The sequence below is a fragment of the Balaenoptera physalus genome (genome assembly GCF_965194825.1).
Source record: "Balaenoptera physalus genome assembly, chromosome: 17".
Lineage (NCBI taxonomy): Eukaryota > Metazoa > Chordata > Mammalia > Artiodactyla > Balaenopteridae > Balaenoptera > Balaenoptera physalus.
This window is the reverse complement of record NC_138895.1, coordinates 3325154-3348957: the sequence shown is the minus strand read 5'-3', so window position 1 is coordinate 3348957 and position 23804 is coordinate 3325154. Positions and strand designations below refer to the sequence as shown.

The 23804-nt window shown below is 40.7% G+C and overlaps 1 long non-coding RNA gene across 1 annotated transcript in view; it reads left to right on the top strand.

Moving 5' to 3' along the window:
* The window catches only part of LOC309646605, a 181117-nt gene that overhangs the window by 143875 nt on the left and 13438 nt on the right, over nt 1-23804 (top strand). The window lies entirely within an intron of this gene.

Below are 23804 nucleotides of genomic sequence, written 5' to 3'. Positions count from 1 at the left end.
GGTAAATGTCATTTCATAGAGTTAGGATTAATGTCAGGCTAAGGGTAGGTATTATGATCAATGTTAAGGTCCAAACTAATTTAAATGCATTTTTATGAAATCAAAATATGCCACCCCAAAATACACCACTTTGGCATAAGGACTATTTTTAGCTGAAGACATTTGAGAGTCAATAGATGCAGAAAGATACCTTTTTTGAGCTTCCCTTATTCGACCAAAAGCAGAAACTTCTGAGAAATCAGGACTGCCATAAATCCCCTCTACAGGGATTTTTTTTTTTATAGCCAAATTGAGGACAGATTAGGTACAGAGATGCACCTGCACAAACATACTTTACTCTGTAATTTCCCCCATGTTTACCTACCCACAGTTTGCCACCCTTGGAAGCCTAAAACCTTTTCCTTTGTCTTGTCCCTTCTCTACAAATTTATAGGTCTTTGGTTAGATGCTATAGATAGAAGCTCAAGTTCTAACCACCCTTTTGAGTTACTGATCACTCACCTGTACGTATGCACGCTGCACATGTTAATAAACTTCTGTTTGCTTCTCTCTGATTAATGTGTCTTTTGTCAGTCTGATTTGCAGGGCCCCGGCTGAAGAACCTAGGAGGGTAAAAGGAAAAAGCTTTTCTTCCCCCGCACATTCTAATCATATAAGAATTAATTTTTCCCTAGGTTTCAAGTCTGTAAGTTCATTGTTTGGCTTGATTATTTTTAAAAATTTATTATTTTTCCTTTGAATTTTAAAATTGAATCCTTCAGTATACTTATCAAGCAGATTTGTGTGCATTTAAAAACAGTAGTTTTCTTATGCTATTCTGAAAATATTTATTGACTAAAATCCTGACATCTAAATATATTTTACTGCTTTCATATTTATTTTAATGTTTTATGCTATGCCAGCCAGCATGTCCTGACACGGAAATTACACTGTCTTAAAGTTTTTTCCTCCCCTTGTATTTATTAACCCATCTGAGAGAAAGCCTCACAGCAACCTTGGTTGAGATGAGAGCCAGCTCCAGAAAGATGATCTTTCAAACTAAAATATGTTTAAATGCTGTATAAATATCAATTTTACAAACTGATAAATTGAAAAGAAGATCTGAATAATGCATGTGAACGTATTATATATCTTGCATTGAAATGTTCAAGTACTAATTTATTAAATGCTACATACAGTAAAAGGAGAAGGACACAGAATAAATTTTTTTTCTCTGACGTTGTTCAAAAAGAGCTTTTTCAATAAATTCTTAAAGTAAGCTGTAAATTTCCACTTTTGTGGAAAAACCATTTTTAGATAATGATCTTAACTCTAATTCATTCTGCAAAGCAATGAATTCACTGCTTTTAAACATTTAGTCATTAAGAAATATCTAAAATGTTCCATACTTACAAGAATTACAGTCTAATGGTCAAAATTCAAGCACTGAAAATCGGGGATATTTAGGTCTTGTTTTGATCTAATCTATTACATCAAGATGAGTCACCAATTCACCCAAATAATTTTGCTTAACAACAACACCAACAAAAATAATAACAAAATTACCTCTTCCCTGAAATATTCTTTCTCTTCTAAACCTACTTCTCTATGCCCCCAACTATTAAACTTATCTTTTTTTATAAGTTTATTTATTTATTTTTGGCTGCGTTGGGTCTTCGTTGCTGTGTGTGGGCTTTCTCTAGTTGCAGCGAGTGGGGACTGCTTTTTGTTGCGGTGCGCGGACTTCTCATTGCAGTGGCTTCTCTTGTTGCGGAGCACGGGCTCTAGGCACGTGGGCTTCAGTAGTTGTGGCTCGTGGGCTCTAGAGTGCAGGCTCAGTAGTTGTGGCACACAGGCTTAGTTGCTCCACGTCATGTGGGATCTTCCCAGACCAGGGCTCGAACCCGTGTCCCCTGCATTGGCAGGTGGATTCTTAACCACTGTCCCACCAGGGAAGCCCTAACCTAATAACATTTTTACATTGATTTTATATATAACTTTTGAGTGTTTCTGATTAGAATCAAAAAATATTACATTTTACCTTTTTTTGTTTTAACTTGGTAGGTTGTTATTTGCAAGGAGAGGACAGAGAAAGGAGACACTGGAATTCCTGTAACAACCAGGTCAGTTTTTTAACTTATTTTTTATTTTTTCTTTTTTAAAATGATTTTTTTGGCTGCGTTGGGTCTTCGTTGCTGCATGCGGGGTTTCTCCAGTTGCGGCGAGCAGGGGGCTACTCTTCCTTGCGGTGCGTGGGCTTCTCATTGCGGTGGCTTCTCTTTGTTGTGGAGCCCAGGCTTTAGGCACGTGGGCTCAGTAGTTGTGGCACGTGGCCTCAGTAGTTGTGGCTTACAGGATCTAGAGCTCAGGCTCAGTAGTTGTGGTGCATGGGCTTAGTTGCTCTGCGGCATGTGGGATCTTCCCAGACCAGGGCTCAAAACCGTGTGCCCTGCATTGGCAGGCAGATTCTTAACCATTGTGCCACCAGGGAAGTTCCTAAACTTATCTTTTAGAATTCTCCCAGGGCTTTTCTATTCTAGTGAGCAGGTGCTTCAAATTCATCACTCTTACCTAGACCCACCACTCTCCTCATCTCCCTTGGGACAGAGAACAGAAACACAAAGGGGGTTTTGGATTCAAGTGTGCATATTAAAAGGAAGAATCTATTAACTTCTAACTGGAATAAGCACTTATTGAAGCTTGGAATGAAGGAAATATTAACTAGGAAGTTTTGCAGGAGAGAAAGGTATAATGATGTTGGATAATTTAGTGTTTGGGCATGAGCCCAAACATTTATTTTATTAGGAGTATACTTTTCAGATATATAGAAATATAATATAATATATATTAAATTATACACACCCAGACTTAACATTTTACCATATTTGACTTCAATTTTTAAGATATAAATAATATCTAAATAATCAAATCCCAACCCTATATCTCTTTCCTCTCCCTACCTATAGTTTACCACTATCCTAAAGTTAGTTTGTATCTTTTTTATGTATGTTTTTAAACCTTTGTACTATATTTATATATATTCATATTGTATACACCTTACATTTTTCTAAATAATTGGTGTCAGACTGTGCATCCTTGCATTACTAAGTTTTATTCACATAATATTATGTTTTTAAGATTCATACCTGTTGATAAGAGTAAATCTAGCACATTCACACCAAATGCAATGACTATATTTGTTTATCCATTTCCCTCTTGATGGGCATGTTTATTATTTCTAATTTTGAACAACTGCAAATGATGTCACAATGAACATGTAGTATTTGCCATCCCTTTACTTTCATCTTTTCTGTGTAATTACGTTTTTGTGATTTTCTTGTAAAAAGTATATAGCTGGATTCTCCAATTTATCCAATATGAGAATCTCTTTTATTTAGTTAGTTTTATCTCTTTACATTAGTGTACTTAGAGATGCATTCTGATTTTTTTCTACCATTTTAGTTTGTGTTTTCCACTTAGCATGCACTAACTCCTTTTAATTGGCTTGATCAAATTTTCCCTAGTCCTACTTCTCCCCCTGTGATTTGGGAGTTATAAACTATATTTCTGTATCTATCATTGATGCCCTTAACATTTAACATGGATATTTGATTTAACAAGTTCTAATATCATAACTCTTGTTCTTAGTGAATGTCCACTTCAGACGTGACCAAGAAAGATGATGGAGACGGAAGAACTTCCCAGAGGCTGGACCCAGGGGACACATTAGACAAGAGAAAGTACCCCAGAGAGCAGACCCCAGCCAGGGCACAGGAGAGACCTGACACTCATCCAGGAGAATCCCGTTACTGTTGTGAACCTGGGACTGCCCTGCGATACTATTTGTCCTCTTACTGCATAGAGTTTTTGCTTCACTTATCTTGTCCTTGCTCTACCATCATATATTATGGGATGGGGGATAGCAGGTGGAGCACAGACCACCTGCCTTTTAGTTCATAAGTGCCAGGCTATGGGAAACTACATCAGGACCTAACAAAGAAGACGGCACAGAGATCCAGAATTGAGCTGAGTGCAGTAGTCGGATGGGATTTGAGTTGTCTCTTACAGAGGAGGGTGAGGGTTTCACATATGTGCAGTGGCAGGCATGATGGATATTGGGGGATCTCTGGAGTGGAAACCATTAGCTGCTCACCAAAAGCCACACAAATAGTTCTGCAGTTAAACATGGTCCAGTGACTGCGTTCTGTATATTGGACTATGACCTCAAGGAATGTGTGCAAACTCTAACGGTGGCCCAGAAGATTCTTCTTTCTATGCTCCCCCCACTTTTCCCCTTCTACCTGTCTGGGGAGCGGCTGAGCCCCTGGTCACTGCATGGGAGAAAGTCGTTCCTGGCTATGGAAAGGCCATGTGAGGCCACAGCAAGAAGGTGACCATCTGTGAGCCAGGAAGAGAGCTCTCGCCAGAAGCCAGGCCTTGTCGAGTCTTGATCTCGGACTCCCAGCCTCCAGAGTTGTGAGAATATTCATTTCTGTTGTTGAGGCCGCCCGATCTCCGGTATTTGTTATGCAGCGTGAGCTAACTCATCGACTCAGGGAACACCCAAGCATTCTGCTCGGTGCCCGTGTTTTACAAAGTTTATTCCCTGCAGCTGGTGTGAACATGAACTACATCCAGTCCAGCGTGAGCTCCGCGTGCTCTCCGACTGTCATTATTGGGTAGTTCCTGCGATACTTGCCAAAGACTCTGGGGGGCCCGTCGGCAGCTCTCAGAGCCTCCCCCCACCCCAGGCTGCTCCCCTCAAAGTCTAGCTGCCTCAGCCTCTTTCAGCTCTGGTCTCTTTCTCCTCAATGCTAAGACCTCCGGCTCTGCCTGGGTTTCCTCCCCAGGCACGGAGGCCTGAAAGCTGCCCCCAGGCAGGAATCTGGAGCATCTCAGCCTTGCCTTGCTTGCTGCCCTTTTCTCTGTTCTGTGCAGCCTCTTGTCCGAAGTCCGGAAGCACTTATTTGATGTTTTTTGAATGGCTTTCTAGTTGTTTGTGGACAGAAGGCAAGTTCTATAGCATTTAATTTTTCATGGGTAAAATTAAATTTTTAAAAATTTTAAAAATGGGATGAATTGGGAGATTGGGGTTGACATATATACACTAATACATATCAAATAGATAACAAATAAGAATCTGCTGTATAAAAAAATAAATAAAATTAAAACAAAAACAAAGTCCCCATTAAATTATTGAGCATTTTTAGTTAATTAATAGTTTTTGTTGCTGACATCAACAGTATCCTACTTATTATTGTATTGAATAGTTAGTTATAAATATATGGTTTGATTATAGGGCTTCCAATCTTTACCAATCAATTAGAATCAAGGATTTAACTTGGGACAATCTGTGAATTTTACTCTGGAATAGAGAGAGGATAAATAATGTAATTAAAACAGAAGCCTTTCAAGACTTTTCTAAATATTGAGAAATGAAAAAATGTGCTAATGGTCAAAGTCTAAAAGGACCTATTTGTTATGAAATAAAATTCATTATAAAATGGGATGTTTATTTCTAATTGCCGTGGAATAATACTAAGCGAAAAAGTGTATTCTTTGTTTTCTATAACCCTCTTAGAATTTTCGGTTTATTAACAACTACTTGATTAAACAATATTAAACATAAATGTATAAGACTATTTTTATGCAATGTGTAAGTACCTTAGTATAGTCAATGTCTGGATCAATTCTGTAGCAGCGTTCAGCTCATAAAATTCTTTCCTGGTCTATGGCTCCTCAGTGCCATAGTCTTATAATTACCGTTTCCTCTATTACTTTAAGTCCCTATCAAGCACTCTTTCCAGCAAGGGTGAATATGCTCAGAAATGTGCATTAGATTGTTCTCGAGTTTAATCCTATTATCACATGTCTCTCCCAACTCAGGAAACCAATGTCCTGGAGCTTTGGTTGAGTACTTGCCTGTAATGCTTTTCCATTTAGAAAGATCATTTCAAAAATGGGAGTTGATTAGAAAGTTAGCACCTTTTGGTCCAGTGGTTTTGTCAGGAAGGAGGGTCCTATGAGTGGCCCTCAGACCATGTCCTTATTCTAAGCGTCCAGAAGGAGATGGAGAAGCAGCTCAGCGAAGCCCCCGCCAGCCACGGGCAGCGTGGAGAGTGCTTCTCGGCTGCGGTCCAGAGGCACTGGTGTGGGAGTGCTGGGGAGACCCCAGGATGGTCTAGAAACCACCCTCAGCCTCTGTACAGCAAAGAGCCACCTATCTGTACAACAGCCCTCAGCAAGTGGTGACACTGACCAGAGCGTGGGCCCGGAGGCTCACGCATGCTCTACTAGCCCTCAGGCGTGGGAAAGGCAAAACAGGAACCACACCCTCGCTCTACCACGTGGCTGCCGGAAGTCGCCTTTGCGTCCATCAGTGTCCCCTGCTCTAAATCACCTGCTAGGCTACCGTCTGAGTGGAACCTATTGTTGGCATGTCATAATTATATGATTTTAAAAGTACGAAACAGAAATGCCACTTAAAAACAAAAACATATTACAAAATTGAGATATCCATTATTTGCATTATACAGATAAAATAACAAAAAGATGAAACAAATTCTCCCCTTTTTATAATGTTTCTGCCGTTAATTTTTCCTGGTCACTTAAAAGGCAGAGGTGTGCCGTAATAAGACACAGGCTCTCATCCTCCTTCTCCATCACCTAGTAGATGACCTCAGGCAAGTCACACTCCTGGCAGCAATGAGGAAACTTAACCAGAATATCCCTAAGGCCCTTCCTGTCTTAATTAACATTTGATGATTTCATGACAGCCACAATGTATAATATGTGTTTATCCATTTGTGTATTTAATGGACAACTAAGAGATTCTAGGTGTATCAGTTGTGTCTGATCTTGAAATTCAGATTGATTTTCCTGCTAATCAGTACCAAATTCAGGGAGAAATAAATTTTCCAATTCAAATTATCTGCCCACCCATAAGCCAAGGTGGCTCAGTCCGCTTAATTATCTATGACTCACATCCAGTGTTGCCTGATAAAACATCTCTACTGTGATATTGCACACGCCAAGAGCCTGAACATTTTAAAGTATCTCAGGCCAACAATTCTCCTGTCCTCAGTTCTAAATGGTGACGTCCCATCGGATGGTTGTGAGGAAGGAGGCCACATCAGTACAAATACCTCTTATGTGCTTCTCGTGGTAGTTGCACCATGGAATTTACGGCATGCGTGCACCATTAATCTGAGTTCCTTAGTCTCTTCCCTTCAGTGAAATCAGCATTTTGTATCTGGCATTCCAGTTTTAGAGTAAACAAGGAAGACCAGATTCAGTTGAGGATTTCCACAAGTCACTGAGCTGCTTGCAAGTTCCAGAACTGTGGGAAGTCAAGAGCCCACCAGGAACTAGCCCAGATTCCTCCTGGGTGTGGGCAGAAGATTATGTTTCAAGGACAAGAAAGCTTGTAGAAGTATTCCACTTACCTTCAGCCGTCAGGAGGAAAGCAACTGACACTCAGAGTTTAGGCTACTTACTTCAGAAATAATAGGCATTTATAAGGGATTTCCCTGGTGGTCCAGTGGTTAAGGCTCTGCACTTCCACTGCAGAGCTCCATCCCTGGTCAGGGAACTAAGACCCCACATGGTGCGCTGAGCGGCCAAAGAGAAAATAATGATCATTATAGTAATAATAATAGGCATTTATAAGCCACAAGGACACTGCATTCCCTTGGTAACTGTAAGATTTATACTCCTGAAAACTTAACATAAAAATCACCACTATAGGAGAAGAATTAGTGGTTTGGGGAAAAATAAGCCTCAAGTGGATGTAAGAAATGAGGCAAAGCGATAAATGCAACACACGGAACAAAAAGGACATCAACAGCATTTTGCACCTTTGAAAACAATAATGATGGATGCAGTGTAGTTAATTTCCACTGACCTTCTCTTGTTAATTAGAAATTTGAAGGATCACTGGTCCCCAGAGGGTCATCTGGAGGCAGACAACAGGAACGGTAAGAACGTCCTTGACTGTCAATCGAGTGCGTTAAAGCATCACGACTCAGCTGTCGACTTCCACTTTCCAAATCTCCCTGTGAGTCCAAGGATGCACAATAACTTGAGTGAGAAGGCTGGAACTTTGGGTCCTTTTTATTTAACAAACACCACCGAGTCCCAGGGGGATAAACCGCTCCTCTGCCCCCTCCCAGTACATTCGTCCCCGGCTCCATCTTTGACCCATTTGTGCCAGAGGACTTGGACATAAACCCCCAGACCTCTCAGTACCTCCTTCCTCTCTAATGCATGGAGAACACAATTCAAATGTTACCTCCTTCTTCCCCAAAGCCAAATTTAGAAAAACCCTCTACTTCTGCTCTGCCATTCACCAGATTTATCTTTTAAAAAATTTCTCAGCTGTTCCCTGGCGGCCCAGTGGTTAGGACTCGGTGCTCTCACTGCTGAGGCCCGGGTTTTGTCAAGCCCTGGTTGGGGAGCTAAGATCCTGCGAGCCGTGCGGTGTGGCAGCAAAAATAGAAATGAAGTCTCCCTCCCCTGAGAACAAGGAAAACAAAGGGAACAGCGAACAGGCTGGAGAAGAAACATAACCTGGCCTGAAAGGGTTCATCACTCCTCGTTTTACTTTGTCACTCATTTGTAGTAACTAGATGTGTACTTCACAAAGCGAACCTCACTCCCTGACACTATGTAATTTACATTCGGCACCCATCACCCCTAACTCTGCGTGAGTTACATCCGGTGCCTCTCACTCCCTAACCTTATTATGTCCCCGGCACTTACATTCTATACACCCCTCGTAACAAGTCACCCCCTATAGTTTTTGCATTTCAGAAACAAGGTCACCGGCCGATAAACCAGAGGCAAACGGACGCAATTACCAGACTGCCGGACCCCAATTACCGGGCGGCCTGGCGCCAGCTATGACTGTTTTGAAATAACACAAAGGAAAGGAGGAATGCAAGGCTTTGGATCACTGCTTTGATCTTTATCATATACCCTGGACTGCGGGCCCCATGTATAAAATCTTCTCTGATTCCCGAGGAGGGGGTGGGCACAGTTCTTGAGGCGCTAGCCTGCTGTGTCTTCCCTCCTGCCTGGCAGAAAAATAAAGCCATCTCTCTCTTCCTCTAAAATCCCTGTCTCCGTATGTCTGTTCGGCCTCGGTGCACAGGGAAGCTGATATTTCGGCAACAGCAGCACAGCCAAAAAAATAAAACATAAAGTAAAATAAATAAAATTTGTTTTTCCAACATAGTTTTCTTTTAATTTTATTTTAAAATTATTTTTATCATTCTTTTTAAAATTTATTTATTTTATTTTTGGCTGTGTTGGGTCTTTGTTGCTGTGCGCGGGTTTTCTCTAGTTGTGGCGAGTGGGGGCTACTCTTTGTTGCGGTGCACGGGCTTCTCATTGCGGCGGCTTCTCTTGTGGAGGACGGGCTCTACGCATGTGGGCTTCAGTAGTTGCAGCATGTGGGCCCAGTAGTTGTGGCTCGCGGGTTCTAGAGCACAGGATCAGTAGTTGTGGCGCACGGGCTTAGTTGCTCTGCGGCATGTGGGATCTTCCCAGCCCAGGGCTCGAACCCGTGACCCTGCCATGGCAGGTGGATTCTTAACCACTGCGCCACCAGGGAAGCCCAATTTTCTTCTAATTTTAATTAGGCCAAGATCAGTATACCAAAAAAGGCACATTTAAATTGAGATTCTCATGACTGTAAGAAAGAGAATATATCCTTGTACATAAGAAGAGAGATGGAGGGAGTTTGAGGCTTGAGAGAAATCGCTGAGCTCATGAAAATCTCAATCTGGATTCCCGGTGGCAGTGGGACACCTCACAGGGGTTAGACGGCCCCTCTATAGATTTCTTAAAGGAAGTCACTTCTACAACCACGTAACTCTCGGGTGCTAATGACACTTAGCTTTTTTTGATAGTTTAAGTTCTCCAAACCCATTTAGTCAACAGATACTTATGAGCAACCACTCTGCGCCCAGAACTGCATTGTGCTTTACTAAACGATAAAGTACAAGAAAGAGATGGGATCCATGCTTTGAGAACATTTCAGCCTACCACCAAGGACTCTCAAAATCTACACTACCAAAAAAATCGGAAAGTAAGTACTAAAACGGACCATATAATCGGGTGCATGCCATAGAATCACAGAGTCTGGAGAGCAGAGCAGCTCATGGCAATCAGTGGGTACCCCGCCCCCTCTGCACACTGATGCTGACACACAGGGTGCAAACAACTTGCTCAAAAACCTAGTTAGTGGCAGAATCCAGACTCAAAGTGACCTCGCGATTTTCATTCCAATGCTCGCTTCATCACGGAAAAATTCTAAACCGTTTAAGCTGTATTTCCTGGATTTACCAGTTGGGAAAAATAGCTTTAAGGGATCGAAGCCACGTGGAACTTTGTGGACGTCAGAGTGCCCTTGTTCATTCTTTAAGCGAAAACTATAAACCAAGCACACAAAATAAAACACTTTAAAACAACAATTAACCAGCACCACATAACTGATTTGTGCCTCAAGAAATGGGCATTTCTCACGGCCCTGATATAAAATTTCATTCTAGCAGTTAGAGTTGACACCAGTGCTAACTAGATCAACCAAACTCTATTGCAGCTCTGGTTAGGCTGCATAGCTAGATAGTCGTTTGCTACTCCTGATGTTCAGAGAGGACAATAGATCTCTTCCTTATGGACCACTAAAAAATATAGTGACTCATAGGTGTAAATAAAGCTCTGCCCTCCCATTCATTATTCTGAGGGAGAATATGAAATGGGAAACCACATGGGGCTATGAGGATTGATACATAATTAACCAGAATTGTTCACAAGCTAGATTTTTTTACTCCCTCACCCAATGAGCCAGCAAATAAATCTGGTGGGCACAGAAGTGCATATGAAATAATGCATATTGAGATCACTGCGGAGAATCAGAGGAGCCCTCTTGGAGGAGATATTCAAGGGAATTTATATTCTGGGGATCACAAAAGAAGAAAGTTTACCAAAATATTTGCAAGAGAAAATATTTGCAAAGCATATAACTGATAAGGGTCTAGGATCCAGAATATATAAGAAACTTTTGCAACTCAACAACCAAAAAGACAAGCAACCCTATTAAAAATAGGCAAAGATTTTAATGTTCATTGGGCGTTTCTCCAATGAAGATATACAAATGGCCAACAAGCACATGAAAAGATGATCAAAATCCCCCCGCCTCACTTTCCCCCCTTGGTGTTCATACTTTTGTTCTCTACATCTGTGTCTCTATTTCTGCCTTGCAAACCCGTTAGTCTGTATCATCGTTCTAGATTCCATATATATGCGTTAATATACGGTATTTGTTTTTCTCTTTCTGACTTACTTCTCTCTGTATGACAGACTCTAGGTCCAGCCACCTCACTACAAATAACTTAATTTCATTTCTTTTTATGGCTGAGTAATATTCCGTTGTATATATGTGCCATATCTTCTTTATCCATTCATCAGTCCATGGACACTGAGGTTGCTTCCACGTCCTGCCTATTGTAAATAGCGCTGAAATGAACATTGTGGTACATGACTCTTTCTGAATTATGGTTTTCTCAGGGTATATGCCCAGTAGTGGGATTGCTGGGTCATATGGTAGTTCTATTTTTAGTGTTTTGAGGAACCTCCGTACTGTTCTCCATAGTGGCTGTATCAATTTACATTCCCACCAACAGTGCAAGAGGGTTCCCTTTTCTCCACACCCTCTCCAGCATTTGTTGTTTGTAGATTTTCTGATGATGCCCATTCTAACTGGTGTGAGGTGATACCTCACTGTAGTTTTGATTTGCATTTCTCTAATAATTAGTGATGTTGAGCAGCTTTTCATGTGCCCCTTGGCCATCTGTATGTCTTCTTTGGAGAAATGTCTATTTAGGCCTTCTGCTCACTTTTTATTGGGTTGTTTGTTTTTTTAATATTGATTACATGAGCTGTTTATATATTTTGGAGATTAATCCTTTGTCCGTTGATTCGTTTGCAAATATTTTCTCCCATTCTGAGGGCTGTCTTTTCATCTTGTTTATAGTTTCCAATGACTATGCTACCAAAAGCAATCTACAGATTCAATGCAGTACCTATCAAATTACCAGTGGAATTTTTTACAGAACTAGAACAAAAAAATCTTAAAATTTGTATGGAGACACAAAAGACCTCGAATCGCCAAAGCAATCTTGAGGGAAAAAAATGGAGCTGGAGGAATCAGACTCCTTGACTTCAGACTCTAGTAATCAAGACAGTATGGTGCTGGCACAAAAACAGAAATATAGATCAATGGAACAGGATAGAAAGCCCAGAGATAAACCCATGCACATATGGTCACCTTATTTTTGATAAAGGAGGCAAGAATATACAATGGAGAAAAGACAGTCTCTTCAATAAGTGGTGCTGGGAAAACTGGACAGCTACATGTAAAAGAATGAAATTAGAACACTCCCTAACACCATACACAAAAATAAACTCAAAATGAATTAAAGACCTAAATGTAAGACCAGACGCTATAAAACTCTTAGAGGAAAACATAGGAAGAACACTCTTTGGCATAAATCACAACAAGATCTTTTTTGATCCACCTCCTAGAGTAATGGAAATAAAAACAAAAATGAACAAATGGGACTTAATGAAACTTAAAAGTTTTTGCACAGCAAAGGAAAAATTGAAAATTCTAATGCAGTGTAAGTATACACAAATATATTTAAATTTATATTAACAGCCACATGATCTTTCAAGTTAAGCGAGCTATCCTATCTAAAGCAGCTGGATGGTGAATACATGTAAAATTTTGTTTCCTTAAGGTTGTTTTTCATTCATTTGCATAAATGCAAAATGCAATTGCTCTTCCCAAGAAAAACCCAAAATTTATGGTTTATAAAATTCACCTCTGACAGACAGTGGGCTGACAGAATGAAGTTTTTTCCATAATAGATTGATAGCCTTACCTTGTTTCCTAAAGGTGCTCATTTATATTAGATAGATAGTCAATAGATAAGAAAATTTCCAGTATTTACAGAAATATTTTTCTAGAAACTTTACCTAACAAAATTACTTGCTTACATAATTCTCCAAATATGTATTGCTTACCTGTGGAAGAATTTAATTTTTGTACTGATAGTTGAGTCATTTTCCCAAAATGGCTAGACATGAACCAGATTCATAAATAAATTCTTTACCAAGAATGTGTAATATTACTGTAATTAATAATCAGTGCAAAAAATGGGAATTTCTGTTAAACTATATTTGCCATTACTGTTTTTGGCAGAGAAGTGGAGTAAGGCTGGATAAGGTGACCACTCATTACTGGAAAGAGAGATGTAAAAATCAGGCTGCCCTCAAGGTGGCTTCCCCATCTTCTCTTCGTTTCCTCCCCACCCCCCGAGTTTTGTCTTAAGACTTAAGAAAACGTGGGTCAACCTCATTGGTTGCAGGCTAGAGAAATACACAGATCGATGCTTGAGCAGAGCAGAATTTTATGCGTTTGCAAGCTGGCCTCTGACTTAGATTGAGTCTCCTGGGAAACTGATTCTGAGAAGGAGATTTGTGCAGAAGAGGTTTACTGGGGATTCGCCTGGTGATCAGCACCTCTGGGGGTGAGGAAAGTATGACTGGGCAGAGGGAGAAGTTGAAGCGTGATGCAGCTGCAACAGAGGCTTCAGCCACCCCTGGGCAGTGGAGACAGGGGTGAAGCTCTTAACTGAGGTCCTAGCACCTGACTGATAACCCCTGCTCTGTTTCCTGACAGTCTAGGACTTAACAGCATGCACCGCCTAGTCTTGGCGGTCTCACTTTCTCGCCCGTAAAATAGGGACAAGATTAGTAGTTCAAAACTGATTTACCCTTCAGATCATCCGAGGGTGTTTATTCAAGCCACACATACCCTGAGTGACATGTAGATTCTGACTTGATAGATTTAAGGAGGGAGTAGAGCAGGGGGAAGGGGGGCACCTAGAGTAGATATTTTTGACAAATGCCTTGGGTGAATCTGACGCATTCTTCCAAGCTAACATCCTAATACTCTCCAACTCCCAGTAATTTAACGCACAAAGAAGCATCACAGGCATATAGGAAAATAAGTGTTTCATCAGGTATCAGTGGGCGGGGCTGTCTTTGAAGTTTCAACATCCACTCGCTCCACATATCAGCATAACTATGGGTGAGAAATGAAAGATTACCTTCTTGCTGTACACATCCATCAGATTCACGCAAACATAGCTATCTTACGACAGTCATTTAAAAATAAGAAGAAGAGCTTTTGTTTCTGTGAAAGTTAGATGAAAATTCTAAGATCTTCAGTGAAAGACAATCAATAATTTCTCAGTCCAATTTGGGAACGTGAACAATTTTTGTGTATCCTATCTGTTTCTTATTATAATGGGAAATTGTCAGAATTACAGCATTTTATTTCTGAACTTGCAAAGAGATTCAAATAAGAATAGCAGGTTTCCTCCATCTCTGTCACTGTGATTTTACAATTACCTACCAATTTCAAAAAATAATTTGTCAAGAGATGGAAGAATCTTAGGCTTCAGCAACATTGCTCTAACAGATATTTCAGTTATGTAGGGGAATAGCTGAGACTATTTCCCATTCAAAACAGTCACTGTCACGAGCTAAACCAATTATTCTCTGAAAAAGAGATAATTCTCAAAACAATTACACTTTTAAATTGAGATACCTTGTAAAGGCAGACTACAAAACATTAAAAAAAACAAAACCAAAAACCTAATACCTACTTTTTTTTGGGCAGGGGGCAGTGAATCTCTGAAGAATATTTGAACTAACTTACAAGTAACTTCTAACAAACTGTACAAACTAACTTACCCTGAGGCAGGTAATTATCTTCACGGGCAAGCAGACCTATCCATCAAAACAACTCATTAAAACCTTTTCTTCATTTTCAATCTGTGTTCTTCCTTGTTAGGTAAGAGGTCTGTAACCATTGAGATTTTTTTTACTATATGTTGCTAATTATTTTCTACCTAAAGACTTCACTCACAAAGACCCTCATTCTCTGCTCTGTTATCGGGTCCGCTAACCGTTGTGCTCTGTATTGGCTCCCACACAGGATGCCCTCAGAGACCACATCTTCTTGGTACCACTCAGTGGATGCTCGGCGTCTAGCTGCGCCTGGAAGACGGGCGGAGGATGCCTGCGAAGGAAGGCCTGAACTGCCAGGGAAGCTCTGAACCCCAGCGTTCGTGCTGGAAGCTGTCTGGACCTGCTTTGTTCTCACCTGGTATCCAGTGACTTCTAGTCTCATTAATTCCTGTCAAAACTGATGCTGCACTTTCTCTTGAACTATCTTTTGTTCCTCACTCAGATTTGGCATCTTCTCCTGTGCTAACCCTGACTGTATCTGACCCTGGCCTTGCCAAAGCTTTGTTTCTTAAACCGGCTAGAGCAGCGATACACTGACCAGTCCAGTGTCATATTTTGCTGATTTCACTTCTTGGTTTCAGTTGCTTAATTTTAAAATTAACTGAAAGAGAGGTTTTGCTTTAAACAAATTTTACTTATCAACAGGCTTTTAAAATACTCTATTACAGGGACTTCCCTGGAGGTCCAGTGGTTAAGAGTCCACGCTTCCACTGCAGGGGGCCCGGGTTCAATCCCTGGTCAGGGAACTAAGATGCCACAAGCCGAGCAGCTTGGGCAAAAAAAAAAAAGAAAACTCTAATACACTAAAAAGGAAAAGAGGAAAGAAAAACAAAAGCCAGAGTAAAACCAAAACAAATTCAACCCCCCATGCATAATGAAAGTTTACCCGATATGTACTACAGAGTTTATTTCCTCATTCAGAATTATTCCTTAAGAGGAATCACTATTAGGTTTGCGTTATGGTGGGAGAGCATGACAGGCTGCGTCTGCAGAGTAGGGTGAATTTACCTTCCTTCCACGGCATCAAGGACAGGTCTGGGCGTCCTAACTGTACTCTCAGCATTTGAGCCCCTCAGGCCCAGTTCTGGTTCCCCTTCCCCATGCCTGCCCTGGAGGCCCTGGAGACCACCTGAGTCTCTAGGTGGCCCCTGTGCCCCTACCTGCTGCTATTTACATACACAGACTTCACAGTTCTTCAACCTCCTCCCCCACTATTTCAAGCAGCCTTGCGGAATTTTGGTGAGAAGCAACCTGTTGTAAATATGGGGGACCAGAATCATTCCCTCACCATTTATATAAATTTTAAGAACTAAAGCTTAAATAAACACAGTGACATTGTTCATTCTCCATTAACATTTGAAGACTACACTCAGCAAACGAGAAATAGAAGGGAACTTCCTCAACCTGATAAAAGGCATCAGTAAAAAACTCAAAGCTATTATCATCCTTAATGGTGGGAGATTATGTTCTTTCCCCCTTATTATCAGGGATGAGACAGACATTTGCTCAAGCCATTTCTATTCAACATTGTACTGGAAGTTGTAACCAGAGCAATTAGGCAAAAAATGAAATAAAAGGCATCCAGATTGGAAAGGAAGAAGTTAACCTATCTCTATTTGCAGATGACATAATCTTGTACATAGAAAATCCTAACATACTTACTGAGAAACTATTAGAACTAGGAAATGAGTTCAGCAGGGTTGTAGGATACATGGTCATTACACAAAAATCAATTGTCTTTCCATACAGTAGCAAAGTACAAACCCAAACTAAAATTACGGGAAAAAATCATTTAAGATAGCATCTAGACTAAAATACTTAAGAATAATTTTTTAAAAGAAGTGCAAAAGTTATACTCTGAAAACTGCAAAACATTGTTGAAAGAAATTAAAGCAGTGGAGGGATATCCCAAGTTAATGCATCAAAAGACTTCATGTTGTTAAGATGACAAATTGATCTGTAGATTTAATGCAATCCCTATCAAAATTCCAACTGGCTTCTTTCCAGAAATTGACAAACTGATCATAAAATTCATACAGGAATTTAAGGGACCCCAAGTAGTCAAAAAGATGTTGAAAAAGAAGAACAAAGTTCTTAGAAGCCTTAGAAGAAAACATAGACTTAAATCTCAGTGACCTTGAAGTAAGCAATGATTTCTTGGATATGACACTAAAAACACAAGCAACAAAAGAAAAATATAGACAAATTGGATATTATCAAAATTGCAACCTTTGAAATACAAATAACACTGTCAAAAAAATGAGATGATAGCCCATAAAATGGGAGAACATTTTGCAAATTACGTATCTGATAAGGGACTTGTATCTAGAATATATAAAGAAATCCTACAACTCAATTTAAAAAGACAAATAATCCAATTTTAAAATGAGGAATAGATCTGAAGAGGCATTTCTCCAAAGTAGATGAATCAATGGCTAATAATCACAAGAAAAGATGCTCGATATCATTAGTCATCAGGGAAACACAAATCAAAATCACAGTGAGATATCATTTCACCTCTACTCAGATGGGTATCATCAAAAAGGCAGAGGATAACAAGTGATAATAAGGACGTGGAGAAATTGGGACCCTCATAGGAAACTGGTGGGAATGTAAAATGGTGCATCCACTTTGGAAAAAAGTCTGGCAGCTCTTCAAAAAGTTAAACATAAAGTTATCAGGCTTCCCTGGTGGCACAGTGGTTAAGAATCCGTCTGCCAATGCAGGGGACACAGGTTCGATCCCTGGTCCGGGAAGATCTCACATGCCGAGGAGCAACTAAGCCCATGCGCCACAACTACTGAGCCTATGCTCTAGAGCCTGCGAGCCACAACTACTGAAGCCCGCACACTTAGAGCCCATGATCCGCAACAAAGAGAAGCCACTGCAATGAGAAGCCTGTGCACCACAACGAAGAGTAGCCCCTGCTCACCACAACTAGAGAAAGCCCGAACACAGCAACAAAGACCCAACTCAGCAAAGTTATCATATGACCCAGTAATTCAATTCTTAGGAATATACCCGAAAGAAATGAAAACATGTCCACACAAAAACTAGTACACATACACACACACAAACTAGTACACAAATATTCATAGCAGCATTATGCATAATTGCCAAAAAATGGAAACAACCTAAATGTCCATAAACAGATGAATGGCTGAATAAAATGTAGTGCATCCATTTAATGAACTATTATTCTGCAATAAAAAGAAAAGTACTGATACTGAAATATGGATAAATCTTGAAACAATAAACTAAATGAAAGAGCCAGTCACAAAAGACCAGATATCATATGATTCTATTTATATGAAATACTCAGAACAGACAAATCTTTTGAGCCAGAGCATAGATTGGTTGTCACCTAGGGCTGGCGGAAATAAGGGAACTGAGGTGATGGCTAAAGAGTATGGGGTTTCTTTTGGGGCTGGTGAAAGTGTTCTAAAATTTATTGAATTGTATTATATGTGAATTATGTGTGAATAAAGCTGTTATTCAGAAGAAGATTTTAAGTGTAGAGAGACAAGGTAAGAAAACTGGTTAAATGATTCAATGAAGTATTAAACTCCTGAGCCCTGTAATGCATTAAGGTAGGTTTCTCCCATCTCTTTTATGAATTTTAAAGACTCGGTGTTGAAAATAATTAAAGATATTGAGGGTAGGAAAAGATGTGGAAGAGATAAACTAGGTCTTGCTTTTCTTCAGTTATAACAAGAAACCAATAATACCAAAAGAAAAGAATATTTTTTCTCTACATAAAAATAAAAAAGTGACTAACGATCTTGTTGTTTTTAACTTTTGCATGATGCCAGTATTCTCTGATCAAAATGCAGTTTATACGTAAATCGTCTCAGTATGTTAGAGGAGAATATTACTTAATTTTTTACAAATGCAATAATGTTCTAAAATAAATTCTTGAAATGAGGTTAACAGAGCTTATTTCTATGTTACCATTTTGCTAACATCACACTTTTACAGTTATTATTTAACTTCCTGGATTATCACTAGAAATAAGTTTGCTTCCTGTAAGTCTGACTGTAGGAGAGAAAAAATCTTTTCCTCTACCCTCTTAAGTTCAGTGACTGGGGCATAAAAATTAAACAACAACGACAAAAAGGCAGATTAACAGAAGAAAAGTTTAGTTTGCATGCATAAAGAGGCTTCACAGAAAAGAAGTGAAAAGCCAAAGAGATGGTTAGAATGTGAATTTATATGCAGTTTTAACAAAGGGAGACACAACTGTGGAGATTTGAGTCGACAAAGGCGAAGAAGAGGGTTTAGGCTCTGGGGGCAGCAAACTGTGGGAAGGGAACTATATGGGAGAAACTATTGAAAGATGAGGGTTATTTTAGTAAGGTTGATTTATGCAGACTCAAGTCAGTGCCATCTCTAGTAAGAAGAGTCGTTTCTCTTAAGGGAAAAGAGAAAAGGGGTTCTTTATATCCTGAATATAGAACATTAAAAGAATCTGCAAAGTTTTAAACAAAAGCCATACAATGATAGTCATCCTTATCCATTAATTCAATCCCATATAATTATTTCCTGCTTTGCTTCATCCTGGGTTAGCAGTTTCATGAACCCAGCAGCTTCTCCACTAGAGTCCTGGAAATCCTGCCTTTTTTGTTGAAGATGAAGCACTTTGGCCTGTACTTGATTGAAAAGCTTTCAAGAAATCATCAGAGTGAAACAATAAGTGTCTGTGAATGATGAAAGACTTAAAATGGCCACAGTTAAAGATTTGATGAGAGTTCATTATAATGCAACTGACAATAAGATTTTTTTTTGTTTCTGTGACATACAGCTTTTTAAGATACTAACTGGAATTATGACAGATAATATTATAACAGGATGTATCATGGACAGCAAAAAACATTGACAAATTTTTAGGAGCTTTATACGATTGCTGAAATACTTGTGTTAATAACATACATCATACAAATATAACCTAAGGGAGGTTTAAGCATGCTTCTTATGCAATTTAACATATCAAAGCCAATTTGGTTTAACACATCTCTTTTGACAAGGTAAGAGAACACATCCTTTGAGACTCTCCAGGTGGCTTCTGGGAAATCTCAAAGTCAGTTTGAGGTCAAGGACACTTCATTTAGAATTTGATTTGGGGAAGTTGTCAAAAATGTCAAGAGATTTGAACACTTGATTACATAAGATCACAAGTCACTGTGAAACATTGCTTAGTTATCCATGTAACCAAAATGACAATGAAAAATTTTTAGAGTCATCAGAAAAATGCCATCATAGGAGAAACCAATCATCCAACCTCCCCATCCCTCCACAAAGATCAACAATTGGACAGAGCTGGGGAGGAAGAAATTTCCTCTATCCTTAGGCTTCCTCTGGGTGGGCTAAGAATTAAATTGACATGAGACAGATGAACAGGAGAAAATCAAACAAAATTTTATAACACGTATACATGGGAGAGGCCCGGGTAAACTGAGTAACCTGCCAAAACAGCCAAAGACCTCACCTTAAATACCACCTTCTGAGGAAAAAACACAAGAGGAAGTTGGGGGTGGGGAGGTTACCAGGAAAAGCACAGTAAACAAGGGTGATTGTGATGCAGATTTAAGTCCTTGTCTTCTCCACTGATAAGAATTTCTAGAGATTTGGTCATCCTCTGCTTCCTGGTAAGAGAGAAAGAGACACCCTTATAACTGGAGACTTGCCTTACACATGTAGATGTTTCTGCAAAAGGGCGACTCCTACTTGGTTTTCAGAGTCCTTTCCATGCCTGCTGTTTCTCAGAAAACAGCCAGCTTAAAACAATATGCCAAAGAGGTGTACTTTAGGGTGGAAAATTCTGCTCCCCTACAACAGCTATCCAACAAAACAGCTGGGAGCAAAACAGCTCTGGGAGAGGGCTGGAGTTCACTTAGGAAGTTTAAGCAATGCGGTGGAAGAGAAACCCTGAGAATAACTGCACGAGAAGGAAAACAGCTTCTTTTTGCTATTTCACAGCAGAAAAGAGCCAATTTAACATTGTAATTGTTCTCTGATGCGTATAAGTGCATTGACAATGAATCTGAAGTTTAAACATTTTTCTCTACGACAGTAGAGGGAAGTTTAAAGGAAGCCAAAAGGAGGGTTTTCTGAGGATAAGAGGGTATTCCCTATGGAGAGAACGTGATGTCCCAAGTAGTCCCAACTTTCTCCGTATTTATCCTATACAGTCTCTTTACTAGAGTGGTCATTTTCCCATGATGTACAGACATGATAGGGCTATAGAAACAAAGACCAATCACGTGAGAATGAGTAAAGGTTATTGATTCAGAGCTTGCTGTAAGCACACCACCGCCACCGGCGTTTGGCAGAGACTTGAACTTTGAGGCGGGGAAAGCTCTACGGTGGAGGAAAGAGAGGGCTTCAGGTGTGCCCTGACTGCAGGTTCTTGCAGAGACTTGAACTTTGAGGCGGGGAAAGCTCTACGGTGGAGGAAAGAGAGGGCTTCAGGTGTGCCCTGACTGCAGGTTCTTGGTTTCGGGGAAGCTGCAGGTACGCTAATTAGAAGCGGGATCCTATGTGATTGGATAAGGGTGTATGTTAGACTTTCTCCGGTTGGTCCTAAGTTGGACATGGAGGCAAAAATTAGGAAAACCACCAGTTATTAATCAAGTCCTGGCCACTTGGGACTTATTGTTTGGCTTTCTGGGCTGTAACTAAAGATAATGGTCTCATCTCCTGCCAGTCTGACTTACAGACGGCAGGCTGGCTTCCTCGACTGTTTGCTGCAGACTGTGGGTCAGAGCTCTGTCTTTATATGTGGGCTGGCCACTGTCCATTTTTGTTGTTGTTGTTTTTTGGCCACGCCGTGCGGCTTGTGGGATCTTAGCTCCCCGACCAGGGATTGAACCCACATCCTCTGCATTGGAAGGCGAAGTCTTAACCGCTGGACCACCAGAGAATTCCCTGTCCATTTGTTTATTCAGTCCCTCAGGGACTTGAAAAACCACCTTTGTAATCTTGATCGATCAAACCACTTTGGCAAAATTCATTTCTCTAGGTAACTATTTGCTAGTGACTCCCAATTCTGTATTCCCTCCACTCCAGACACACGGCCAAGCTCCTGCCCTGTACTTTCACTCAGATGTCTCAGTAATCTACATACATTACATATTATCATGTAATGGTAATATAATATGTATATTATTCATTAGCATATACCTAGGATTCGTATACATATGATAATGGAGCTTCTAAGATTCCCACAGAACCTAGGTCCTTTTGCAACTTTCCCGAAATCAATCAAAAGCATCTTCATGAATCTTGACTTTTCTTCTTCTTAGACTCTCTCTGGAGTCTATCAGCAGATGCTGTGAGCTTGACCTTCAGGACATATCAGGGATTTAGACACTTCTCATAACCGCCCCCCCCTGCTCCCACCCTGGTGCCAGCACCATAACCTGAGCCCAGGACCATTTTTACACCTGCCAAACTGGTCTCCTTACCTCCCGAATTTCTGTCCAACTTAATATCAGAAGATGCACATCTTGTCACTCCTCTGCTCAAAACCCTCCCACGATGCCCCCTTTCGCTCTTAGTAGAAGCCAAAGAACTCTGTTTCCCACCAGCTCTACAGGCCCTGGCTTCCCATCTCTGCTCCAGCCACGCTGGTCTCCACATGATTCCACATCATTCAAGCCCACTCTTGCCTCAGGACTCTTGCACCTCCTGTCTTTTCTTCCTGGAGCCCTGTGCCTAGATATCTGCATACACACTCCTTCACCCCCTTCCAGTCTGGCCCAGCCACAGCCTGTCCTGACACCTTATCTAAAATCTCAACGTGCTTTTTCATCATTTTATATCCCCATTTTCTCCTTTATTTTTTTCTCCTCACCACTCATGACTATCAACACTATATATTTTACTGACTTACTGTGTTTCTTTTCCATTCCCTCAACTATGATGGCAGGCCACTTGATTTGTTTTATTGACTGCTGGACCTCCGGAATCTAGAACAGTGTGTATAGTGCTTTAGAATTTATTATAAAGGCCTCCTTATAGTATATGCATAACTGATTCACTTTGCTGTACACCTGAAACTGACACAACATTGTAAATCAACTATACTCCAATAAAAATTAATTTTAAAAGCCAGCATCCTCATAAAACATCTCTAATAAGGTAGATGTTACCTCCATTTTACAAATGAGAAAACTGATATTGGCAGCTTAAGACACTTAACCGCTGGGAAGTGGCAGAATCTAGGTCTCCCGGGTCCCACGCCCAGAGCTCTTTCTACCAACGTCAGTGCCTTTCTGAAGACCATGCTTGCATCCACTCTTAGTGCCGTGTTCTTTCCCACACAACTTCTCACCCAGACGATCAACAGTAATGACCTCCTTACTGGTCTTCTGCTTCTTGTCTTTCTCTTCTGCAATCCATCCTTCCTTGATCAAAAACCTTTACTGGGATTCCCACCTCTGCTCTGCCAGGCAGTCAAACTCCACAAAGCCCAGATGTAACCCATCTTTCCAGCCTTAGTCTCAACTGCACGCCCAGATGGGCCTCCAGCCAGACCCGGCTGTTCCAATCCCAGAGCTAATCAGGCACCTCTGGCCCTCTTGTGTTTCTTCACTCCCTTTGTCTACAGACCGTTCCCTTCCCTGCCATCCCACCCACCAGGGCCCTTCCTGGAAGCCTCCTGCAAATCCCTCATCAGGAGAACATTAGCTCTAAGATGACACATCCCACCTGCTTCCTCACGGGGAGGGTCCCTGTGTCTGTCCTGCAGCAACGTCTGTGTCCTTCAGCCCAGAGACCACCTCTCTCTCGCTCCTCTCACCTGTCACGCTGCATCTCACGTACAGTGTGCTAAGTAAACATTCATTTAAATAACGTGAGTAATGGTCCGTAATAGGAAAAGGAGGCATGAAGAGCGCAGGCGAACCAGGGCAAGTGGATTTGGGAGACCCATGATCAGCCTA